At 43.6% G+C, this 23,514-nt stretch overlaps 1 long non-coding RNA gene and 1 pseudogene across 1 annotated transcript; one reads left to right on the top strand and one right to left on the bottom strand.

Annotated features, from left to right (window-relative positions):
- The first annotated feature begins 2,878 nt into the window (after positions 1-2,878).
- LOC121192647 lies at positions 2,879-4,924 on the top strand. The gene is made up of 3 exons (XR_005895234.1): positions 2,879-2,997; positions 4,055-4,087; positions 4,577-4,924. It is a non-coding gene; the product is annotated as an uncharacterized LOC121192647 (long non-coding RNA).
- A 493-nt stretch (positions 4,925-5,417) lies between these two features.
- LOC121188334 lies at positions 5,418-16,799 on the bottom strand (annotated as a pseudogene).
- Between the last annotated feature and the right edge of the window lie 6,715 nt (positions 16,800-23,514).

Here is a 23,514-nt window from a genome sequence, read left to right as displayed (position 1 = left end):
TGTAAAATTTAGTTTTTAAAGCAAAGCACAGTAGGTTAGTAGACATCATAATTGATTACTTAAAATAAAAGCCTAAGTACAAGGCCTGACTTTTTGTTTAAATTTGCACATTCAAAGTCTGAGTCCATGCTAAACTGCATGCAATGCACATCATTCAGTTTTTGCGGTTCATGGCCAACTCAGAAATCCCAAATGTGGATTTACTCTGTCTGAAATATTATGGAAGAGTACGAGAGTAAGACTACAAACTTTTTAAAGATTTATGTCTTGGAATTGATGTGTAATTGAAATAAAAGACATGAACTACAAAAAAAAAATGTTCACCAAGGTTTGTGGCTGAACTCAAAGGGCGTGGATTCAAACCGACCACACAGAAAATTTACCTTACTGATGTTGTTGGATTTGTCAAATATTTTGAGCATGGGCCCTTCAAGTGTGAGGCTTGGAGAGAAGGCTTTCAGCACCCTCAACGTGGAATTGTGGTCAGACATTTGGAGGAAATTAGTTCGGCTCCAGCTGGAGGTGCCAAGAAATAAGTTTATTCAAACAATTAACACCATTAAAGATGACGTCATTTTCCAAGTTGGGGTATATGTATATATATATACTTAACTGCAGCCATATTCATCAAGGCATCGAAACATGCTCAGCATGGAAGTGCAATTGTCTTAGGTGTGACTGGATAAAAGTCTACAGTAACTGAAGGAACTTTCAGCACCATGAGTGAGGAGGACTTTGCTGTCCTTCAAGACAGTATTGAGGGCGTTTCGACAGTTAGAAGTCTTCTTCAGGCTCCTTCAGAATTCCAAAAGAACCCACTGCTCTAACAGAGATGTTGCTCCTTCAAATCTCAGAGCAAGAATCTTTTTTCTCTTTCTTCTTCACTTTCTTTTTCTTAGTTTTCAAGCAGTTTGGTTTAATTGACTCACTCACGAAGACACATCAGAAACTTGTACAGCTTCATGACACCTGAGGCTCAGTCACACTGGAGCAAAGTGGCGACTGAGCTGTCCATGTATCGCAGTGTCCTTCTCACCCTCATCGCCCATCTGATAGGAGGGGCCCATGAGCTTTCTGTGCTCCCGCTCAGCCTCCCTGTTGCTTTCTTTCAGCTTCTGCTGACGTCCTGGCATGAGCTGGAGTGGCTCCCACTGGTTGTTCACGTTGTCATCTGTGGCATCTTGTTCCTCAAACCCTTTATTTCTCTCTGTTCCACTGATTTCTCCCAAATCTGTTGGTCATGGGTGCAGAACTTTTCCTGATACCACAGCAGAGCATCTTTTACTTTGGAGAAGACTGATGTCTCGTCCTCACGGGCAAAGGACAAAACATCAATTTTATTTCCCAAAAAACATTTTTTTAAACTGTCAATTTGTCAACATACAATCATAGAACAATATTGAATGTACTCAACATTTCAAACATTAAACAACAGTCATGTTTTATGTAAATTTGTTTTGGGAATATGGGATTGTGGGTGTAGGGGGGGGGGGGGGGGTTCTCTTTCCCAGCAGCCCTCTTTCTTCTCAGAATGACAGGACCATATGAGCGCTCCTTGTCCACCACACTGCTCACCCCTTTAGCCAGCTCTTCTATTGCTGAAGCCTGGTACTGCTTATCAGCGCAGCTGCTGTCTGTGCCATAGTTATGGGGATAATGGATGTCATCCTCATGGTAGATGACAGAGTGGAAGGGCACATCCTTGTTCTGTAGGTATCACTCTGAGGGTTCAACATAGTATGTTCCTGCTCAGACCTGTGGTCCCAATGACCAGTGGTAGCTCCAGGATCAGTTTCTCACTACCAGGGATGTGGACTTAAATTATCAGAACGTACTCCACACAGATGATGTTGCAGCTCAGCCTGGATGGTTCTATTTTTGGTACTCTGATGGTCTTTCCCTGCCAGGCATCACACATACCAGAGATGATGTGGTTTCCTCGCACTGAGGAGAACAATGGCCTTGGTGCAGCCATTGGCCTGGTAGATGTGTTTGGCAATGATGGCAGCCTTGGGCACCACAATACATGAGCAAGTGTTCTCAGACTTTGTGCTGATGTTGATGTCTTCACCCTCGCAGAAGCCACGCCGGTCAATTTTTGCATTCAGGTCAGAATGTAAAAATTCTGGGCAGTGACACCTGGCCATCAGGTATGAACATACAGGTGACTTTCTTCTGCTTCATGCCACCTGTTGGAGACAGCAGGTCTGGGGTGTTGACATCCAGGGGCTCCTCCACTTCAAAAGGTTTCACTCAGAGTTTTTTTAAATGAAAGGTTTTCCAGGGTAGATGTTGTGATCCTTTACATATTGCAAAAGATAAAAATGTTGATTATGTGGATTTAATTTCACACTTTTAATGTCAAGGAAATGTGGACTTTAGGTCCAGTTTTAGGGCTTGACATGACGTCATAATGAATCCGCTGGGTCCAGGTCAGCAGACCTGCCTGCATTTAAAGACATTTAAACACTGCCATTAAACAGAGTAAACTACAGCGCTGTTCCACGTTAATGTCCGGCGATATTACCTTTTTTGTGCGCTCATCATGTTAATCACAGCCTCGGCATCGGTGTATTCTTGCTCATAAGGTTGAGTGGCCATGGTCATATGATTAGTATTATGCGATGTCACCGCAGCAACCCTGGTTCGAATCCTGGGCACAGCAGCGCTGATTTCACTCCTCCAGCCTTTGCTTCATTTTCTGGTAAATTTCTAATGTAGTTGCAGCACTGTTCGAGGTTTTCTTTAGCATATGTTTATGTAATGTTTGGTTGCCACAACTATGGCTTGTAAACTATATTTGATTATTTCCCATATTTTTTAATTTTTTGGTCTTTGATGCTATTTTCATTGTATTTATTCATCTGGTTCCATTGCAGCTCATTTGAGTTGAGTGCCATTCCACATATTGTCCGCTAGATGGCGTTCATAGCGCAGTGGTAGAGAGTAGACTCACGCATCAGAGGAAGAATAAACTCTCGCTATTCTTTACCACAGGTTAGTAAACACGAAAAGTCAAATGTACAGTGCCAACTTTATAAGCCTTACAATGTCACCAATGCTATGGTTTAATGTGATGAGAAATGAACATGTGTTGTGGGAGATATTTGAGTAGAGAGTAGACGCTGTTGGAAGCTAACCTGCTAATGCTAGCGGACAAGTATACTGGGGAATAGAATGTGCTAGAAGCTAGCTCAAACCAGTCAATGGTACAGTATAAGGAACCTTTTGAGTACTAAATACAAATACATTTATTAAACGTTTTTCATGCAGTCAGACATTTACTGGGTTCATGTGCATATTTGTGGGTTTATTACCAAGTACCAGAAATGCTATTGTGATACATGGTGGTATTGTTAAAGCCTAAAGAACAGCGACATTTAAGGATACCTTCTTGTAATTCATGTGTGAGTTTTATGTCATGGGTTATTGTTAAAAATGTAAATAACTGTGTGAGTTAAAAATAGAATACAGTTAAAACAGACACAGGAACAGCAATACATTTCATGTAAATTAAGTACAGTGTTAAAAATGTTAAAAAGCAGTAGTTCAGTGATACAGTTCATGGTATAGTGACAATAGAGTAAAATGCAATAAGTTAGGAGCAAAGTATACCTAACTGGAAGTGAATGTGTTACTTAAGATACAAGATTAGTAAATTGATGTTGATGTGTGATGTAAGAAGCTGTGACCATAAGCTTAGGTGAGCTATGGCAATATGGACATGGACATGTATTAAGGCCGTATAGTCAATGATTTTGCAGTATATCTGAAGTCATGTCACTGTTGATAATGTTTATGTTATAGAGGAAGAATAAATCCTCCGTCGTGAGACTAGTAGCAGCTCAACACGTGTGCTCTCGCTATTCTTTACCACAGACCATATGCCCTCTGAGCCACGACTCAGAGGAGCAACACTCAAACGCCTTTCCATAGTGGCACTGTATAACACAACTTCTTGTTGCTGCTGACTGGCTATTTTCTTTAATCTGCACATGAAGATCTTCATGTTCAGAAGATGACATGAAATAACTTTTTCTTCTTTTGCTGTTAGGTCCCAGAAGCAAAAGATGTGAGGCCAACACAGGTATGTGCCATTTACAACAACATAATGGAGCCAAAATGGCCAAATAGCATCTACAAGCACAAAAAAGAAGAGAAAACACCTCCCGTCCTCCTTGGAGGGTGGGTTCAGACTCCCACACTAACCCCCTCACCCTAACCCCTAACCCACTGCCTCAATGCTGGCTGCAGCTCCACTCATGGGTCAGAAACAGCTTCTTGGTGAGCAGAGCTGCTGCACATGCTGGAGTCGCCCAAGTCTCTTCACTCTAAGGCGGACGAGGCGATAAGAAATAGCAGAGCTGCTATGTCCTCTGTATCCTGCTAGAAGTTGTTGCTTGATGCTATTTCAGCATTTTATTTTCTGATGAACTGTGTTACTTTTGATCTGGGTGTGTCTATTCCTCCTGTCTGCAGGTGTCTTCAGTGGCTCAACACACCTGGGCCCTGGTGGAGAGTCTATTTAAGCCAGTGCAATCAATTGCTCACTCTCTGTCTTTCTCTTTCTCTCGAGGGTGAAGACATCAACATCAGCACAAAGTTTGAGAACACTTGCTCCTGTATTGTGGTGCCCAAGACTGCCATCATTGCCAAACACATCTACCAGGCCAATGGCTGCACCAAGGCCATTGGCCTCCTCAGTGCGAGGAAACCACATCATCTCTGGTGTGTGTGATGCCTGGCAGGGAAAGACCATCAGAGTACCAAAAATAGAACCATCCATGCTGAGCTGCAACATCATCTGTGTTTGCTTTGGTTTATGTTGTTCTGAGTTTTGCTTCTGTTTCACATCATTCAACACCTGCATACTCACACTCTTCACTCATGCACATTTTACACTACTGACTCCACTGATTTTCCACATCCCACAATGCAAATATCTAATCTGAATGTTTCATTTGGGTTCAGTTTGGTCTTATTTGGTTTCATTTGGTTAAATAAAGTATTTATTTGCATATTTACATGGTGTTGTCTCCCTTTTTGTTGTGACCCTTTGAGACAGGTCATGACACTCCCTATAGACAGTCTCTTAAACACTTGCACACTTACACACCATGCTGTGTGTTCTAGTACCACAGGCACAACACACCGAGGATCATAAAGCAGCACAGTCTCCTGTTATAGAAATTAGGATTCGACATCCATGTCATCAGACTAACAGATAACTTATACCCCAGCTCCAGACAGAGGGACGAGTGAACGGGAGACAGGGAGAGAAGACAGAGACGAGTGAGCGGGAGACAGGGAGAGAAGACAGACGAGTGAGCGGAGACAAAATGTTATTTTATTTATTTAAATGTAGCAAATACAAAACCACGTGACGCTTCAGTCACACTGTGGTCTCCTGAAACTTTGACTGTAAAAGTCAGTTCCTTTGCTTTTTTTTCTTTTTAACATCAAGAACAGGCATTCACAAGCTCGCTTTGAACAATTTCTGAGGCATCATAAGCCAAATAAAAAACAAACTTGCACCTTGCATTTCTAAACATGTTCCTCTCATCATAGATGGTTCTGTAGTGAGAGAATCTCACAGATGGAAATTTACAGAATGAGAAGTGTAAAGCAGGTGCCAATGATTTCTGATACGAGCGTGAGAAGCCTTTTGATTCTGAACATCACATTTCTATCAGCGAGACTTTTTGTAAAGACTTTAGCCTCATTTACAAACGTAATGAAGGCAGAGTTTCTATGACGGGTTGTAGCCTGACCCCTCCAGGACACCACAGGTAATGTGCCAGCATCCTCCCCTCCTGCAAATGTTGGAGAATCCTCCTCCCACTCCTCCCCCTCCTCCCATCTTCTCTGCACTCCTGCTCCCATTCACCGCTCCTGACATATCGGGCACCATTGGGATTTTTACTGGGATGACAGGTGTGCAAACAGGGATGGGGCCCATACCCACAACAGAGCCCAAACGACGAGTGCAGAGCTTTGAAGAGGAGGTGCGGCGGATTGTGGCAACCCCTGGGGTGACAGTAACTGTACTGTGGCCTGTAGAACAGGAGCCGGAGGGATTATGGGAGCTGAGTCCAGAATAACATCCCTGACCTGAACCTGAGCCTGCAATGACACAGCACAAATAATGGTTTTAGACAACTGGCCCCTGAAGAGGTATTACTGTGTTTAAAAACAGTTATTCACTCCAACTTACAGAATATCTTACAAACATAAAACAACAAAGACTAAGTATAAATCTATGGTACATTTGTGACCCTATCAGTGTAGCCTGTACCTGTAGGGGCAGGAGGATAAGCCTGAGGAGGGGTAGATTGCTAAAAAAAGCTCCTGTGTGGAAAGGTGTGGGGGGATAGGCCCCTGCAGGGCAGGCCCCCTGTCCGTGGTAAGGAGCCTGTGTGCTGGGCAGGCCGGCTGTGGAGGCTGGGCGTTTGGTCTGGAACATGCGTTGGTAGGACTGACTGATGTCTCTGTTTCTGGGGATGGTGGAGGACTTGTCAAAGTCAGACTGCTGCTGCTCAGGCTCCCGATCTCCAGCCACTGAGAAACAGTCATACTCTGATACTGAAGGGGAAAAAAAGAAAGGTTAGCAGTGCCCTTTAAAACTGGTGAGCGACTGATTCTAGAAAGTGCACGTTACCTTGTGAAGGTATAGTGTCTTCAGAGCGGCGGGGTGTGTTGGTCTGCGTGCTGTAGCCACTGGAGCATTGGATGGAGTCTCTCTGGGTACACTTACACGTCACAGATGCCATCACATGTAGACTGACTTGTGTTCATGTGCGTCATCAAGTATTAGCAGAAATAGCAGGTGAATGGATCATTGCACAATTCTGATCTTTCTTTTTATCTTTGAGAATTTCCCAGAGTTTTCAAGCACAAATTTTACAGGTGAGAAACATGTAAGTGAATGTTTGAAATCTTATGGAGCTACTTTGCATCTTACAGCACAAACCAGCAGTAAGTATAAATCAGATCAATCAGTGACTCAACATTTTTACTAACAGCAAATTTCTTTACGTAAACTGACTTATTAAAACTACCAATGTCAAGGTAAACTGAATGAGACATGGATACGTTTTTAAGAGCTGTGGTAGCAAACCCTGACAAACTGTAGGAGATGGAAATTACAGCTGACCTTCAGAGGTGCAGCCATAGTCATGCCCTTCTCTTCCACTGAGGCTGATGAAACTGGTGCTTGCAGCACAGCTGCAGCTGGTGTTGAGGTGGAGGTGGAGGCAGGGCCTGAGGATGGACTGCTGTCATTGTTCATACTACCATTACTGTCTATTCTAGCTGGGGTCTCCCTGTCCTTCCTCCTCAGTGTGTTGACCATGGGCTGGTCATATGGTCCTGGCTTCGCCCAGTCCTGTGAAGAAAGACATGTCAGTGTTTATTGTTGCTGCTTCACATTTTTGCTGATGTGCTTTTGATGAGCTTATAAAAAGTTTATCAATTAATTTCATCTCTCAGTTTTAAAGTCTGGAGGTTTTACCAAATTATAAAAGACCCAAACTGATAAATGTATTCATACATTAAACAACAGTAAAAGTTGAACATCAAGACCGAGGTGATGAACAAACCTTCCAGCTGGGGACATGAGACAGAGGCACCTTGCTGGATCCCAGCATGCAGTAGTGAGGGTAGTCTGGCTGCAAGGCTGAGGCAGGATGTGACCATGAACAGGTGGGGCAGGAGGAGGAGTAGGAGGAGGAGGTGGAGGATGAGGAAGGAGGGAGAAACGGGAAGGCAGTGCCTGATCCCAAACTGTCCCCGCTGCTATACAGGTGGGGGGAACTGGCAGGACTGTAGTGGTCAAAACCACCGGACAACTGGATGTGTGTGCATCGGTGGGAGGAGGGATGATGAACAGAAGAAAACATAAAATGAGATAAATTATTAAAATGAAAAAAAAAAAACACAACAGACTGCATAACTGAGGAGACATCACTCACAGGAACACAAAGATAAACAGAACCCGCACTGATCACATCAACACAGAACAACGGGAATGGTCACAAATGCTGAACTGAATGAAAACTGAAGAAACTGATTCCAGGGAGTTTGGAGCTTTAACATTTCTGTGACAAACTACAGTCAGTGCAATGTACTGAAGTTTAATGTGAGGAGACTTGGGCGCGTATAACGCTGCTACAGTGCAGACATTTATGTGAGAAAGGAGGGTTAAGGTTGGCGCTGGATGAGAGTGAGAGAGTTAACTTGTAAATCACAGAGGACATGTGGTTTTACTGTACTGTCTCAACCAGATGCACATACTTGGTCCCAGAACTGTGGTTAAGTTTGGGCAGCTGAGGGTTTTTTCTTACCTCTGTTTCAGCTGGCATAGGCGAGGATGATTTGGACGATGAAGAAATGAAGCCCGAGTCATGGGAGGAGACGCTAGAGAGCCAAGCCGGGGCCTGCTGCGGTAGCGTGGAGCTACGGTACCGATGACGGGAGTGATGGTGGCGTGAGGAAGAGGAGGAAGGAGAATGAGAGCGAGAGCAGGGTGGGAAACTATTAATACAGCACACAAAACCCAATCTTCAAATTTCTTTCTTAAACCAGAACAGCTGAGGAAAAATCATTGGAAGAAACACAAAACGCAGGGAGGACGGTGTGTAGAAGACATGGTCTGAACAGCCACAAAAGAAAATGGTCCAATTCTTTAAGTCATTTCTCACCAAACATGCCTGTATTAAAAACATCCCTGTGCACCTTTCCTTTGACAGTGTGTTTCCACTTTAACTGTGTTCCTCAGCGGGGTGAGCTAATGAACTACCATCAGTGAGAAAGAGGAGATGAACTCAGACACACAGAGAAACCAAGCTAAAGAAATGGAAAACTGCTGCAGCTTGTATTAACCACTGGGTGGCAGACAGAGACTGGGCAACACAAATCTGTCTCCAAAGAAGATTCATGATTATTAAAAGGGTAAAAAGGAGAGATTTGCTAATTATAGTAGCTCCTGCATGTACAAATGTCATGGTGTTATAACTACAGATAAAGACTCTGCATGTTTGTCTCCTGGTTCCTCAGTTGGAGGAAATCGATAACCAAAGCAGCTGGACTCATTTCATTTCCATTTGACATCACTTTGAAGCACACTGGATAACAAAAGGCTTTTATGGCTACAGTAGGCAAACGTGTGCTTGAAAGACAAAGCCTCTCTGTTCCATTTATTTGTGACTATGAGTCTCGTGATTGGCTGCAGGAACCTACCTGCACATGCTATACTTCCTGGACATAGTGGTGGTGCTGGGGGACGAGGGAGGCGTATGATATGACCGGCCAAAGTCTGAGCCCTTCAGGTCCAAGATCACCTGAGAGGGAGGAAAATATTAGTCATACTTAACTTCAAGGTGAAAAGTGAAACCTCTTAAATAAACACACAAAAAGTGTCTTGTTTTGGTGAACTGTTCACACACTGTTTCACCTTTTGATGGTTTATCCTCACCTGTTCGCTAGCAGGGGGAAGCCTGTGGGGGTCAGAGGTCAGGGCTTTGAGGTCATCAGAGATGGCCTGGAAATGGGTGACCTCTCCCAACATGGAAATCTCCTCATCCTAAAAGAATAAAGGACAAAGAGAGAGTAGGGATGTTTGGGTGGTAGATAAACTTCTAGATAAAGCAAACTCCGTGTGCTTTCCGATGGTTCGTTTCTCTCTTTGTCCCCCGCTGTACTCACCACTACAGACCGCAGCATGGCTACGAAACAGCAGAATCTGTGTCTCTCCTCTATAAGTGCCTTCCTCAGGGCCTGCGTCTCTGTCTCTAACAGCAGAACGCATTTACCATGGACATCCTGCATGGCGCTGTCCACCTGCGGCTGGACATCACCTCGACCTTGGAAACAGAAGCACAAACACACACACACATACAAAATGAATATACATTTTATTACAGACTCATGAGGAAAATCATGAGGGACAGTCTTGTACCTTAATCTTCCATCGCAGCACAAATAGAAAGCAGAGTTATGCGACACTAACATGCACCAATAACTACAATGAAAAACATGATGGTGTAGGAATGAAGCACTGATCTGTTACTACTGCTCCATGTTATCTTTTCATTGTGTACATTCCTGTCTTCATCGTGACCATTGGATTGTCTCCACTACGCTTTGGCTATCACCTCTGCATGAATGGCCTTTCTGACTCTGTGTGTGTGTGTGTGTGTGTGTGTGTGTGTGTGTGTGTGTGTGTGTGTGTGTGTGTGTGTGTGTGATGTTAAGAGAGGATGCCCTGAAGCCATATCAAGCCTTCTTGAGTTCTCTATGGAGACAGGAAGGCTGGCGACTGCCCAAGATGACATACAGTGGGCCTCAAAGGCATTATCTCATCACTCAGACTACACTTGCACACAAACACACACAGTCTTGACTTTGATACATGGAGGTTAAACCCACAGTGAACAACTCTATGGTCTGTCTGTCTGCTCTTCTGTGTGGCTAAAGATAAGAAATAAGACACCGGCTGGGTCTTTGGCTTAACATTTGACGTGAGGCTCCATATGTTAGGCAGAGTCAATGATACAGGCCAGGACCCAAAAGCAGACAGATGAATGGAGTTCGAACAGTTTATTTACAAAGTGAATTAAGGGAAGAAAACAGGTAGAGGAGGGATTCTGGGGCAGAGTGGCTGGATCGGCTGTCGCGGCGGCGAGATGGCAGGAGGACAGTGGCCGGAGGTGACTGCAGGGAAGAGAAGCACGCAGGTTAGATGGGAGCAGAGCAATGAATTCCAAAAAGATCAGGTAAGTTAAATCACAAGTTGAAGTCACGAGAGTGAGTGCAGAGAACTAGTCACCAGAGAAGATGACGGTACAATCTGGCGAGGGTAAACAGGGACGCTGAGCCTCTTATAGTTTGAGGGGAGACTGATTGTGCACAGGTGTGTGAAATCAGCCTGATCAGGAGGATGGAGAAGGGAGGAGCTGCCCCGGAATCCACTACCTAAAAAACCCACCCACACCAAAGACACGCACCCACACATACACACAGAAGAAGAGAGAGAGAAGGAAAAAACCAAAACAGAAAACCCCAGAGGCAGCAGAGGTGCCTCATGACACCATATTATGCAAAGCAGTAGTAAAGAAGCACAGATAACAACATGACACAGCACGTGGGAAGCTGCTTTATCTTTCCATCGGTTGAGCAGACCACAATATAAATAACAGGTAACCATGGTGTCCAGGACACACACAATGATGAAGCCGGTGGAAACGCACACTAAATGGAAACTCTTCATTGTGCGCTCACTAGCATCACATTAGCTGACACAGATGAGAGCCGACTAATTGTCTGAATTGCTGAGGTGCAGTGTGAAGGTTGATACTGGGTGAAGTTGTCAAATACAACTCTTAACTATGTACTGTAGGTGGATGAAGTTCTTCTCTGACAGTGTTTCTACTCAAAGTGAGAAGATTATGCATTTCCATCTCCAGTATAAGGAAGTGTTTTGGCCAAAATACCAAAAGTTATCTTTATATATTTATGTAAATATAGTGATGATGTGGTTCCAAAGAATTCAAATATACAGTGTTACTGCAGCTTTTCAAATACACAAACACTACAAAGTAAAATGTATTAGTGTTTAATGCTTGTTGACAAACTGAGTTCCCATATATGGAGAATCCTTTTGGTCTGCTGTTTGTTTATGTGTGTGTTTATTGCAGTTCCTCCTATATTACATTAAGGAGACCTCGGCAGAGTAGATGGACTGTAGAAGCCAGACTGGAAAGTCCAAACTATATATTTTCAGTCTCACTGAGATCCAAAGGCAGCTTGTTGAGCAGACAAGTATAACATTACACTGTACAAGATTCTGCGGAGAGCTAGCTGAATGACTGAGCCTGAAAGGGCTTGACAAGCCTCCCTCATTAGCCTGGTTCCCAGTCTTTTTCCATCTTGTTGCTACGGAATTTATTTGTAAGCTGGGCTGACATTTCAAACAATGGTTTAATCACTAGTTATACACAGCTGGTCAGTCATTATGAAACAGTATGGCAACACAACAATGTGCCAAGTGCATCCATAAAGAAAAACGACTAACCGCTGAAACTACAGACTCCACGACAACCTAAGATGCTCTGAAGTAATGCAGGTTCTGATCTAATGCTGGTGAAACACGTCCGCTAACTTAAATATTCTTGTCACAGCCATGTTTCCTTTAACTCTGTTCTAAGATGACTAAAGTATTTAAACTTTAGGCTTTAGTTGGCCTCAGGGTAGAAAAACAAATGCCAACGATGCTGTGGTGTGTCCTTGGCACGCAGTAAAATGAAGGAGCACACTGCATTCTGCTTCTGCATCCCGCGAGTTCAAGTCTCGGCAGACTGTATTTTCAACATAACCATATCGGCTTTGGAAAGACGCTATGGTAAGTTGAGGAACTTTGTCTGAGACAGATGGAAAGCCAAATATTTTCTTTATTGCTGCTGTAGTGCTTAACGTTATCACAGTCAGCATCACTTTACTTCCACATCTGCTTCACTTAAAGGCCGCTGCATCAAGAAGCACCTTATCCCTATACACCCTCCACTCATTTCATAACATCAGTGAATAATGTTTTCAACAAGTGCAAACAAACAGTTTTCCTTAACACACACACACACACACACACACACACACAGGGACAAATGTGCTGAGACAATGCAGCAAAACACGTCCTGTGTGTTTCAATAAGATTCAAAATACCTCACTGATATTCCACAGCTGTTTTCACCAAACTCTTTCTTAGAGAGGCTGGGGTCTCAGGTCAGTGGAACACCCTCACAACACACCTATCAACCATCAGGCACAGACTCAGTGACTCACGTTGACAGATGGGGTGTTATTTCTGAGCACAGAAGGACGGACGGACAAGATTCTCACAGAGGTCAACGACAACTACATCTTTCTTAAGTCTGGCTAGTGGTGGCAGGAAAATAGCATCTGTGGGAAAAGCACTGGCTGAAGCTGAAGAAGCCAAGTCTTCCCTAACTTCGCTTGAAAAATGTGTGTACAGCTAATCTTTTAGAGGGAGGGGCATAAAAGACTCATGCTTTCTGATTCGGCCGAAAACTGCTGGACAATAAAAAAAAGGGTTTCATTTGTTTGTGTTCCAACAATACAAATTCAGACTCAATGGAACAAATCCTCCGACAGACATATGTGATGGATGCTTTTCACTGGTTGAGCAGGCCATGCTCTCAGTTGATAAGTGTCATCCCTATACTTAGATAGTTTTTATGCCCGCACCGTAAAGATAATAAGCAAGTGTATATTGTGCAGCGTGAGGCTCCTGTTTCATCCTCTGTGGTCAAAACTTTACTATCCTGTGGGTAAAAACCTGATTTGTGCCCATAATCAGCAGGTTCACTGCACTTAGCCATGTTATTGTTTTTACCTTTCTTTTCTTTCCTCTTAAGTTTCAGCACGTCCCAGCACTTCTTCTTAATTTCCTGCTGAGCTCTTTTCTACTCTGGTTCAGAGGGACAAGGTAAAAAAAGTCAACTGTGTGAAAACTATGTGTTAAAGAACAGTTTTAATACAGTGAATGATGATGAGTTTACGAGAGTATAACAAACCAAAATGGTATGACAATCTGAACACCAACCTATGTTTAAAATCATAGCTACTTGGTAACTGGCGAAGTCTCAGTCACTGTGAATGGAGCTGATGAAAGAACACTGGCACTTTACATTGCTTGAAAATGACCAAGATGTATCTTGTTGTTAACTAGTACCAGTGTATTGTTCTTGTATGTGATTACATTAGTTTAACCTACCTTTAGCATGGTCTGTGTCCAAAGTGGTTACTCCTCTTTTCCACTCTATCTGTTCTTGTAGAGGTTTGATCAGTCCCTCCAGGAAAGTCCTGCAAAAACAGCAGCTTACTCACTTCTGATCTGAGGTCAGACTCATCAATTACACCTTTAAACTCCCATTTTCACTCCCACACACACAACATATCAAGTCAAAGTACACTAGCTGTGAGTTACTGGTATCAGGAAACTTGTTCATCAGTGAGTTTGAAAAGCTCTGCAATCCTGACAGTTTTATAGAAGAACACAAAAATCACTGTGTTGCATCTTTGGCAGGGTCTGAGTGTGTTTGGTGGGGATGTTTGTTGGACATATGAACTCCCTGTTCATTTTTCTTTTTTTGGAGCTCAGCCAAACCACCGTGAGCCCAGCTGAGCATCCACCAAGACACTGCATCCTATCAGATCCTGTATGGTGCTAAAGTTCAACAGTTCTGTGGCTGAGCAGTGAAAAAGTAAAGGGAGCAGTGCAGCACGTTAACACACTAAGTGTAATATTCCTTACATGGAGAGCTGTCTGAGTTTAGCCTCTATGCTGCGATGTCTCACACACATCCTGGTCAATGCTGATCCAATGTCTCTGGTCCCACCTGAAAGAAATAAAATGGACAAAAACAAGCTTTTAATGTGATACGTTCTAAAATAAGCCACTCATCTATTTAATCAAATCTCAGATGGAAAAGGACATGACATATAAAAAATGTTAGGCGGTCAAAGTATCCACATGAAAATATTCTTTGAATGATATAAGAGCATGTGAGCAGCTTTGACAGTAAGGAGAAGGCAAGAGGCAAGAAAAGACAGGAAGAATGATCATACTGTGATTTTCACAGACTGTAACCAACATTTTTCAACTTCAGCCAAAGTTCATAAAGGTGAAAATAAACAGAGAAATCCAGCTGCATCATATTTGCTTTACAAATATGTGTCCCAGGTTTGCAGGACCTTTCCTCTTTGTTGAAGACATCTGGTTCTCACAGGTCAGTTAAAATAAACTACTCACACAAACAGCATGCAACCGCTGATAATGCTATGAAGCTGCAGTCTTTGGCTGGAGCATTTCCAAAACTGGGTCAAAGGTTTCTACTGCACCCCAGTGATGAGCTCATGCAATGAGTATTTACTGATATTTGCACTAGAAGGTTGTTTTCCATGAGATAATTATAACTATACTGCTGACACGAGTCTTTCACTATAAATCAACAGGTCCTGTTATAATCAGGAACCACTTGTATTAATGTCAAAGTTACAGCATTCTGCACAGTTCATTAGGTGAAGTCTTACCTCAGGCAGTTTCTCCTGGGTCAACATGTGACATAAGCATGAATATGACTAATATTCAACATTGGCAATGACTGTGTGAGTCTCTCTTGCCAGGAATATATTTTTAAAAAAGCTGTGAAGCTGGCCATAATCAGAGACATCCTGGCAAAATGTCAGCGTCAGTGCAAGAGGTCTTCCTGTTATTTTGCTGTCTCTGAATAGCTTAAGCTTAATGAAATGGCGTAAGCCACCCACCTTTCCCATATCAAACCTATGACAACAGTTAAAGAGCTGCAGTGCTGATGCAGTGGACCACTGCACAAATCAATCACTACTGGTGTTTGGCACACCGGGAGGCCGAAGTTCATCTGGGGACCTTTTGGAATCAGTGAGTAAAGTTACCCTTGTTAAACCTTTGTCTTCAACAACAGCACAAAACTCCTGATACTGTACAACAGACCATCATTACAAGTTATACTGACAATATGACTTACAAATGTAAAAAATAAAAAACCGTCAGAGACCAGAACGTAAGGACTGGAGTGAAAACATCACAAGGCATAAGGACAGATGCCTGTCTTACTGTCAAGTTTCCTCAGCTATAACTGCAATTAAATAAATAAAAATGATTTTGACTAAGATCTCTTCTCCTTTCTGATCATGCTGCTTCAGTGATAGCTGCATTGAAGCTTCAGTGAATTCTGTATTGAAGAATAAAGCTCTTTGGACATGACTTATCTGCTCTCCAGCATTTGTCTTTGTCTCCTCTGTGTTTTTCTTTAAAAAGAAGAGCTGAACACTTCAAAGTTTTTGGAAGAAAAAGACTTAGAGAATGAAGAGTAGAAGAGTAAGGTGTGGGGACTCGGCCGGACTTGGACTCAGCTTCAGCTGGGTCTGTAGCCTGGCCTGAAAATCCCCATCATTATGCACATGACAGCTTCAGTGCTGTTAGGCAGTGGCTTGATGTGGGCTCCTCCATTTGCCTTCCATCCAGCTCCATCTGGGCTAACAGCGAGCGTGTGGATGCATTTTGGTTTTCATGGCAGGAGTTCTACACACGTGGACAGGACGTACGTTGCCTGCAAACTTTGCCGCACTAAGCTAAAGCAACATGAGGGCTCCAGGTTCGAACCCCAGTGACTCTGACGGATCAAGCGGTATGGAAAACGGATGGATGGAAGGATGAGGGCTCATGTCACGCTTCCATCCAGAAGAGGCTGCGTGGGCTAAAGACAACCGCCTGAAGCCTCCACCGAATCAATGTCCTCTCCACGAGGTGACGACAGAATTAGCCCCGGTGAAAGACTACATCTACAACGAGTTAAAAAAAACTAATTTGGAAGTTCCAGCTACACTACACAATACTGAAGGTGCTCTGAGATGTTTCTCAATAAAACAGAAGCTGAGTAATTCAGCGGCTGACTGCTTTTTTAATGGTGCAATACGTTTATGGTGTATTTTGGGTTACTGTTGTCAAATGGAAACTCAATCATCGATTGCTAATCGAACTGAGACGTCAATAATCATAATGGAATGGAATCAGGAAATTGGAAATTGGAACCCCACCAGAGTCCTCCACTTTAGCATCACTGACAGAGCACAGTGTTTTACACAGCAACATTTAAAAAGTCCTCAGTAAGTTTTACCATGGTAATGACTTACTTTATCACCAGAAGCTTCTGCTCCGGGGTCAGCTGTTCAGATTTCTTCCACATATCTGAAAAACAAGGGACGAAGTCATCAGTAACCCTGTTTGGCAACTTTAATTTTCCCACTCTTCATCATTCCCTTATCTATTTATTTATTTATTGTTTTGTTGTAGTGTTATTAACTTTCACTCTAATCGGCCTTTTTTGTGAAAGACATTTTGTCATTTCGTAGGTGTTACTAATAAGATCCATGGCTGGATTCTATTTAGCTGCTTCAGTGCCATCATTTTGTGCACAGTGACTCACTGTCCTGCTGTCATTAGTGGGACGTTTGAAAAGATGTCCCACTAAGGCCAACATTTGTGCCTTTTCTACTATGACAGGTCAAAAAAAAAAGGTCAGTGAAAAGGTCTTAGGTTAAATGTCAGGTAACTGTGAGAGCGTGTTGCTTCCACCCTTAAAAGCTTGGCAACATAAGATAAGATAAACCTTTCTTAGTCCCACAGAGGGGAAATTACGTCCGTTACAGCAGCAAAGAGGAAGATACAGTAAGATACAGGCACTCAGAATATACAGAAGATCAAAAATCAAAAATATAAAGACTCCTTTACCTTTAGAGAAATAATACTATGAATAAAAATGACCAGAATGACATGTACACAGTTTGAGCAGTAAAGGGAAAGGATGCTGTACATATGGCACCAAAATTAAGTCCAGGAATGAGTGTGTGTGCATGTGGTGTGTGCTCATGTGGTGTGTGTGCATGTGGTGTGTGTGCATGTCCATCACTTTATCCGGTCTCTTCCTGTCCGCCGTAGAGATGCTGCTGCTCCAGCAGACCACACCATAGAAAATGGCAGATGCCACAATAGAGTCAAAGAAGGACCTGAGGAGAGCCCCCTGCACTCCAAAGGACCTGAGTCTCCTGAGAAGGTAGAGCCTGCTCTGACCCTTCTTGTATAGGGCGTTAGTGTTTCCAGTTTATTGTTCAGGTGAACACCCAGGTACCTGTAAGAGTCCACTCTGTCAATGTCCGTTCCCTGGATGTTCACTGGTGTTGGGGGGGAGTGGCTGCGTCTGTGGAAGTCCACCACCAGCTCTTTGGTTTTCCCTGAGTTGATCTGGAGGTGATTCTGTTATTGTCATCTGTGATGAGGCCGTCGAAGGCAGAGCCATCAGAGAACTTCTGCAGGTGGCAGTTGGTTGTCCTGTACATGAAGTCTGCCGTGTACAGGGTGAACAGGAGAGGAGCCAAGACTGTTCCCTGTGGAGCCCCTGTACTGCTGACCGCCATGTCAGGCTCGCAGTCCTTTGTCCTCACATACTGTGGGCGGTTGGTGAGGTCGTCCAGTATCCAGGCTGAGATGTGACGATCTACTCCTGAGTGCTCCAGCTTGTCCCTCAGGAGCAGCGGCTGAATGGTATTGAAGGCACTAGAAAAGTCAAAAAACATGATCCTCACACTGCTGCCAGGGTGGCTGAGAGGGTTGGAATAGGAGGAGTATGGGCAGTGGGGGGTGATTGTGAGCCGAGTCCTGCAGGAGGGGGTATGGAGTATCCTGGAGGTGCCGACAAGGGGGGCTGCAGCGGAGAGAACTGGGCGGGGGTAAGGTTAGGTGACTGGTCAAACCTGTTGAAGAACAAGTTCAGGTCATTCACTCACTTCTGATCGCCCACAGTCTGAGAGTCTGGTTCCCTGTGCCCCAAGATGGTTTTAAGGCCCCTCCAGACTCCATAGATGTTGTTCCTCTGCAGCTGGTCCTCCATCTTCTTTTTGTAGCTGCTCTTCCCTTCCCTGATCTTCCTCCTCAGCTCTCTCTGCACCTCCTTCAGTTGCTCCCTGTCGCCTGACCTAAAGGCCTTCTTCTTCTCCTTCAGGAGAGCATTTATGTCAGAGTATATACACGGTTTGTTGTTTGGAAAACACCGTACAGTCCTGGTGGGTACAGTGTTGTCCACACAAAAATTAATGTAGTCCGTTATGCAATGACTCAGGCTGTCAATGTCCTCCACGTGAGGATCGCAGAGTTCATCTCACATAGTGGTTTCAAAGCAGTCCCTCAGAGCCTCCTCAGACTCAGGGGACCATCTTCTGTCTTAAAGCTGCACAGAGGACTATCTAAGCTCTCATTATATCTTCCTTTTATACACTGCAGAGGATGAAGTGGCACTTTTATTTCCTTGTTTTTCGGACAATGGTGCTGACTCATCCCCTGAAAACAGAACTGGCCCCTTCAGTGAATATGGGCACTCAGGTCGAGATAAGAAATGGAAAACTGATAATGACAGCCAAAGAAGTGGGTAAGTTCTAGGGATGCACCGAATTTTCGGCCGAAAATGGCCCAACAGTGCATTTTCGGTTTTTGGCCGAAAGACTTTTATCACCGAAACAACACGGCCGAAACAGGATGTTGTGATGACGCAAGCGAAAACCGCGGCCAGTATGAGCGTGTCTGGAAAGGCCAACATGTCCGTGGTGTGGACGTGTTTTAGTAAATCTGAGAAAGACACACGTTTAGCGATTTGCAAAACGTATCGAAATTTCAAGAGCGCATCTGCAAAGAATTTCTCCACATCTGGTTTATCACTTCAAATCCAAACATCTCGATCGCTATGCGGAATATGAAAGGAATGCAGCGCAGAAAAGGAAAATCCCTCCGAAGTTTAAAACTTAACATAAAGCGCTGCAACTCTTGGTACATTTGTTGTTGTTAAAGGCCTACGGTTAACATATGGGCTATGGCAATCTTTGTTTTGATACACTAATATGTTGTAGGCCTACAGCGAAAATTTTAAAATGCACTTATATGCACTTTGTGTTTTTATGAGAGAACATATTTAATTTTACAATCTTGTTTAAATTGATTTATTCTTTGAAACATATTTATTTATGTAATCGCAATTCCTTGGAATTTTTATGAGGTTAATACACAGTCATAGCCATAAATGCAATGGTACTAATAATGGCAAAATTATTTCTTTCAGTGTTTCAGTTTTTGGCCTTGGTTTCCTCATTTTCGGTTTTCGGTTTCGGCCAAGAATTTTCATTTCGCTGCATCCCTAGTAAGTTCTTTAATACTGCTCAAAAAGCATGTACTTCTAAGATAGCATTAGGTTCTTGCTGTGACTGTCTGAAAGCCATGCAGTCAACATTAATTTCTTTCATATCCCTTGATATTTTGATAGCAGGAGTTGTGCACTGTATCTCCCAGTGCAAACTGCACATATACAGGCACAAAACAGTAAAGACAGGTGTTCCTGAACTTTCACTGTTCTCAAAACAAAACTGAACTGACATTTTAAATATTTAAACAGAACTCTACATTCAGTGTAGTAATGGTGGGTTTGGCTGACTACTCAGACATGGTAAGGGGGTAGTGTGACCTGTAAACGGGACATCAGTACATACCTGTGGTGTAAACTGTCAAATATCAATCATTTCAGCCCTCTTTACAGATGCAGTTACATGCTTTCAATGTGTCTTCCCTTCATACGGGATGAGGGATCACATTTTGATTGCTCTTGCTTCTTTGGCAAAGGACTCTGCCGGTTGTTTTTCATGCTTCAACCCATCAGGTTAAATGAAAGTAAAGCAGACAAAGATAAATAGAATACTACTTACCATTTTATCTATGAATTACAATACAAAACACTATCTCATCCTCCTGCCTGTTGTATAGTTTTGTCACACAGTTTATGCCAGGTAAATCACTGTCCTAATGTCTTTCTAATGTTTACTGTTGTAGATCAGAGTCCAGAAACAGGAGTTCTTTAAAACTACATTAAAGTGCTGTAGCTGCTGGCTGTACACTAAGATCTGTTCATTTAAACTGATTCAATCTACATCGTTCTTTCTGTCATTTTTAGAGCCATGCTGAGTTAGGGTGCAGAGATCATGGACTGAAACAGAGAGCAGAGCAGTGCACAATTCCTTTTGCAATTTTATTGCACAGCGTCAAGTTCCTGACAAAGACCACTGCATTCCATGCATTAGAAAAGAGATGATTTGGAGTGAAAGAACCTGGGTGCAAGAAAAGAACTTTGTTAAAAACACAATTATTGCTTTGAAGCGCGAATCTGCTTTCACTTCAGTTTGGAAGATCTACATTGTACAATGTACAGTAGACTATACTGACAGTGGATGACATATTTCACATGATTGGCAACAATCGGACAAATCAGCAGTCAGAGGCTGCAGAGATGGCATCCAAAAGACAGACATCTAAGAAGAAGAAAAAAATAAAACAGGGAGAAGCTCTTGCTTCACTTGAAGGTGGGTATGTTGTTAAAATGAAAGTATAAACCACCCGACTTGTACTGGAGATAAAATTATTTTCCAGCAGCATCCATTACCGTTTTTTAACAGGCCTTGTTTTGTGCATTTACTTTTGTTCAACAGCCAAGAGGAGTGGTAAACTCAGCAGCTGATGGTCATTCTAGGCCGGTGGTCATATACCAGCTAGTATATGACCACCATGGAGTGATATAGCTTACCATCGCCATCTACTGGGAAATCTAATTCATAACAGCCATAAGCTCTTAACAGTTGATAGAAGGAGTTGATAGAATAGAAATGTGTGTAGCTGATACATTTGTTGACAGAGGAAATGTACATTTTGAAACATAAGTCTGATCAATGAGCATCTTTCCCCACGATTGGGCACAATAATAATAATAATAATAATAATGAAAGAGTAATAGTTGCAATATTTATGTATTTTTTCGATGGCTGCAGTTGTTGGTACTGAAGACCAGCTTCTCACTATATAAAGGATAACAAAGCCAACATCTACCATTGAGAGCTTTTCATGTAAAACAAACTCTGAGTTGACGTCCAAGTGGCACCAAATGTTAACAGAAGACCCACAGAGCACCTGCTGTCTAGGAATTTGTGAAGCCCAATATTCTGGCAATCTTCCCAGGATAGTCCTTTTAAGAGGTCGTGTAGGGGCCCCAGACCTTGGTGATTCAATTTAGTGTCCCACACAAGTCATCCAATGTTACTTTGTAGCCAAAGCTTATGAAACTAATGAAGCTGTGTTGCCAAAATCTGGACCAGTAGCTCAGTGAGGATGACATCACTTGGTCATCAATCCCAGTTTGTGGTGTACCAGCTGAAAGTGAAGATTCACAAAAAAACAGTGAAGTCAACCTCACCTAAGAATGCCATAACAACTGTCCCCTGCCACTCTGCCACCCCTGGTGCAGGTCCCCAGTGTGGCCCCAAGGGTATGCACAGTCAGCAGGCCGAATTTTTTTTCCTGCCGAATCCTCTGCCAGGTACGCTGAACCGTCAGCACAGAGAGAACTATCATATGGGACAGACGCTGAGACTATGGTCTCCTCTTCCAAGAAGAAGGTGACATGTTTCTTGCAGCGTGCCGAGGCCTGAAGAAGACCCACATGGGTCGAAACATTGAAAGCTCTCAGAGAAAAACAGTTGCCACCTTTGGCAGAAAGAGTGAGGAAAGGCACAAAGCCAAGCTTTCCTCACCTTCAAAAGAGGACTCCTGGACCGCACCTTCCACACTACTGGTTCTACCCAGAACCCACTCCCTCCCTGGCTCAAGAGCCTGGCCGGGGCCTGCGCCTTACCCCCCACTGAAAGAATGAAGAGATACCAGGCATCAGCACTAGAAGACGGTGAGCAGTGAACTTATGTATGAAGGATTATTCCCATTCAGACCAATGCTCTGCCTAATGCTTCCACTCAGACTGGCAGACACCAGCACATGCTGGTGAAGCTGGTGCAGCAGCATTCTGAAGACCCAGACCAGTGGCTCAGTGAGGATGACATCACTGGTCATCAGTCTCAGTTTGTGGTGTACCAGCTGAAGATCTGTCAAGATCAGTAGTGTCCACACCGCAGACTACTGGACCCCACCTTCCACACCGTTGGTTCTGCCCAGAACCCACTCCCTCCCTGCCCCAAGATCCTGACAGGGCCTGGGCCTTACCCCCCACTGAAAGAATGAAGAGGCCTCAGCTACCAGGCATCAGCATTAGAAGAGGGTGAGCAGCGTGGTGGACAAGCAGAGCTCCCATGGTCTCTTCATTATGAGGAGGAAGAGAGCTGCTGGGAAAGAGAAAAACACCTTCCAGGCACAAGAGAGGCTGTTATCGCTCAGACATCCAGTCATGTAAGGGCTATCCACTACCACTCTTACTGAAAAGGACAGAAGCAATCCTTTCCACTTTGCCAACATCCTGTGCTCAACTCGATGATGGTGTACTCTGCTAGGAGAAATGTCCCATTGACAGGACCCTGGCCTCTGTCCAACAACAGCCGTGGTGCCTCCAGCCCTGAGCCCTGGCCATGCCCTTAACTGCACTTGGTTACTCCTGGTTATCCAGGGAAGCATGGCTTTCAGTTCCGGTTTCAAAAGTATGACAGTGCACGTGACCAAGAAACCACAACAAGAACCAGGCCTCCAATCCTCTCCTCCCTATTCCACTTTCCCTTCACCAACCCACCAGAATACCTATTCTCTAAGATTCCTTCCCTTCTCCTTCCCTTTACCTGGGCAGACTACAATTCCTTCCTCACCAGTGCAACACATAGACAATGGGAAAGATCCCTATCCCCCTCATCTCCACTCCCATACAAAAAAGACCAGAAGGGATATAAGCCTAAACACCAGACCAGCTCCTATAAATTAATTTTTAACAAGCTGATATAAGATCACCACAGTGTAAGAACAGAGCATCTCATTTCTATTTACACTCCTGCTGATAAAGATGGTGGAGCGTGAAAAACCATTTACATGCTGACAAATGTTAT

Source organism: Toxotes jaculatrix, chromosome 2 (assembly GCF_017976425.1).
Source record: "Toxotes jaculatrix isolate fToxJac2 chromosome 2, fToxJac2.pri, whole genome shotgun sequence".
NCBI lineage: Eukaryota > Metazoa > Chordata > Actinopteri > Toxotidae > Toxotes > Toxotes jaculatrix.
The sequence above is the reverse complement of the archived record's forward strand: the minus strand, read 5'-3'. Positions and strand labels throughout refer to the sequence as shown.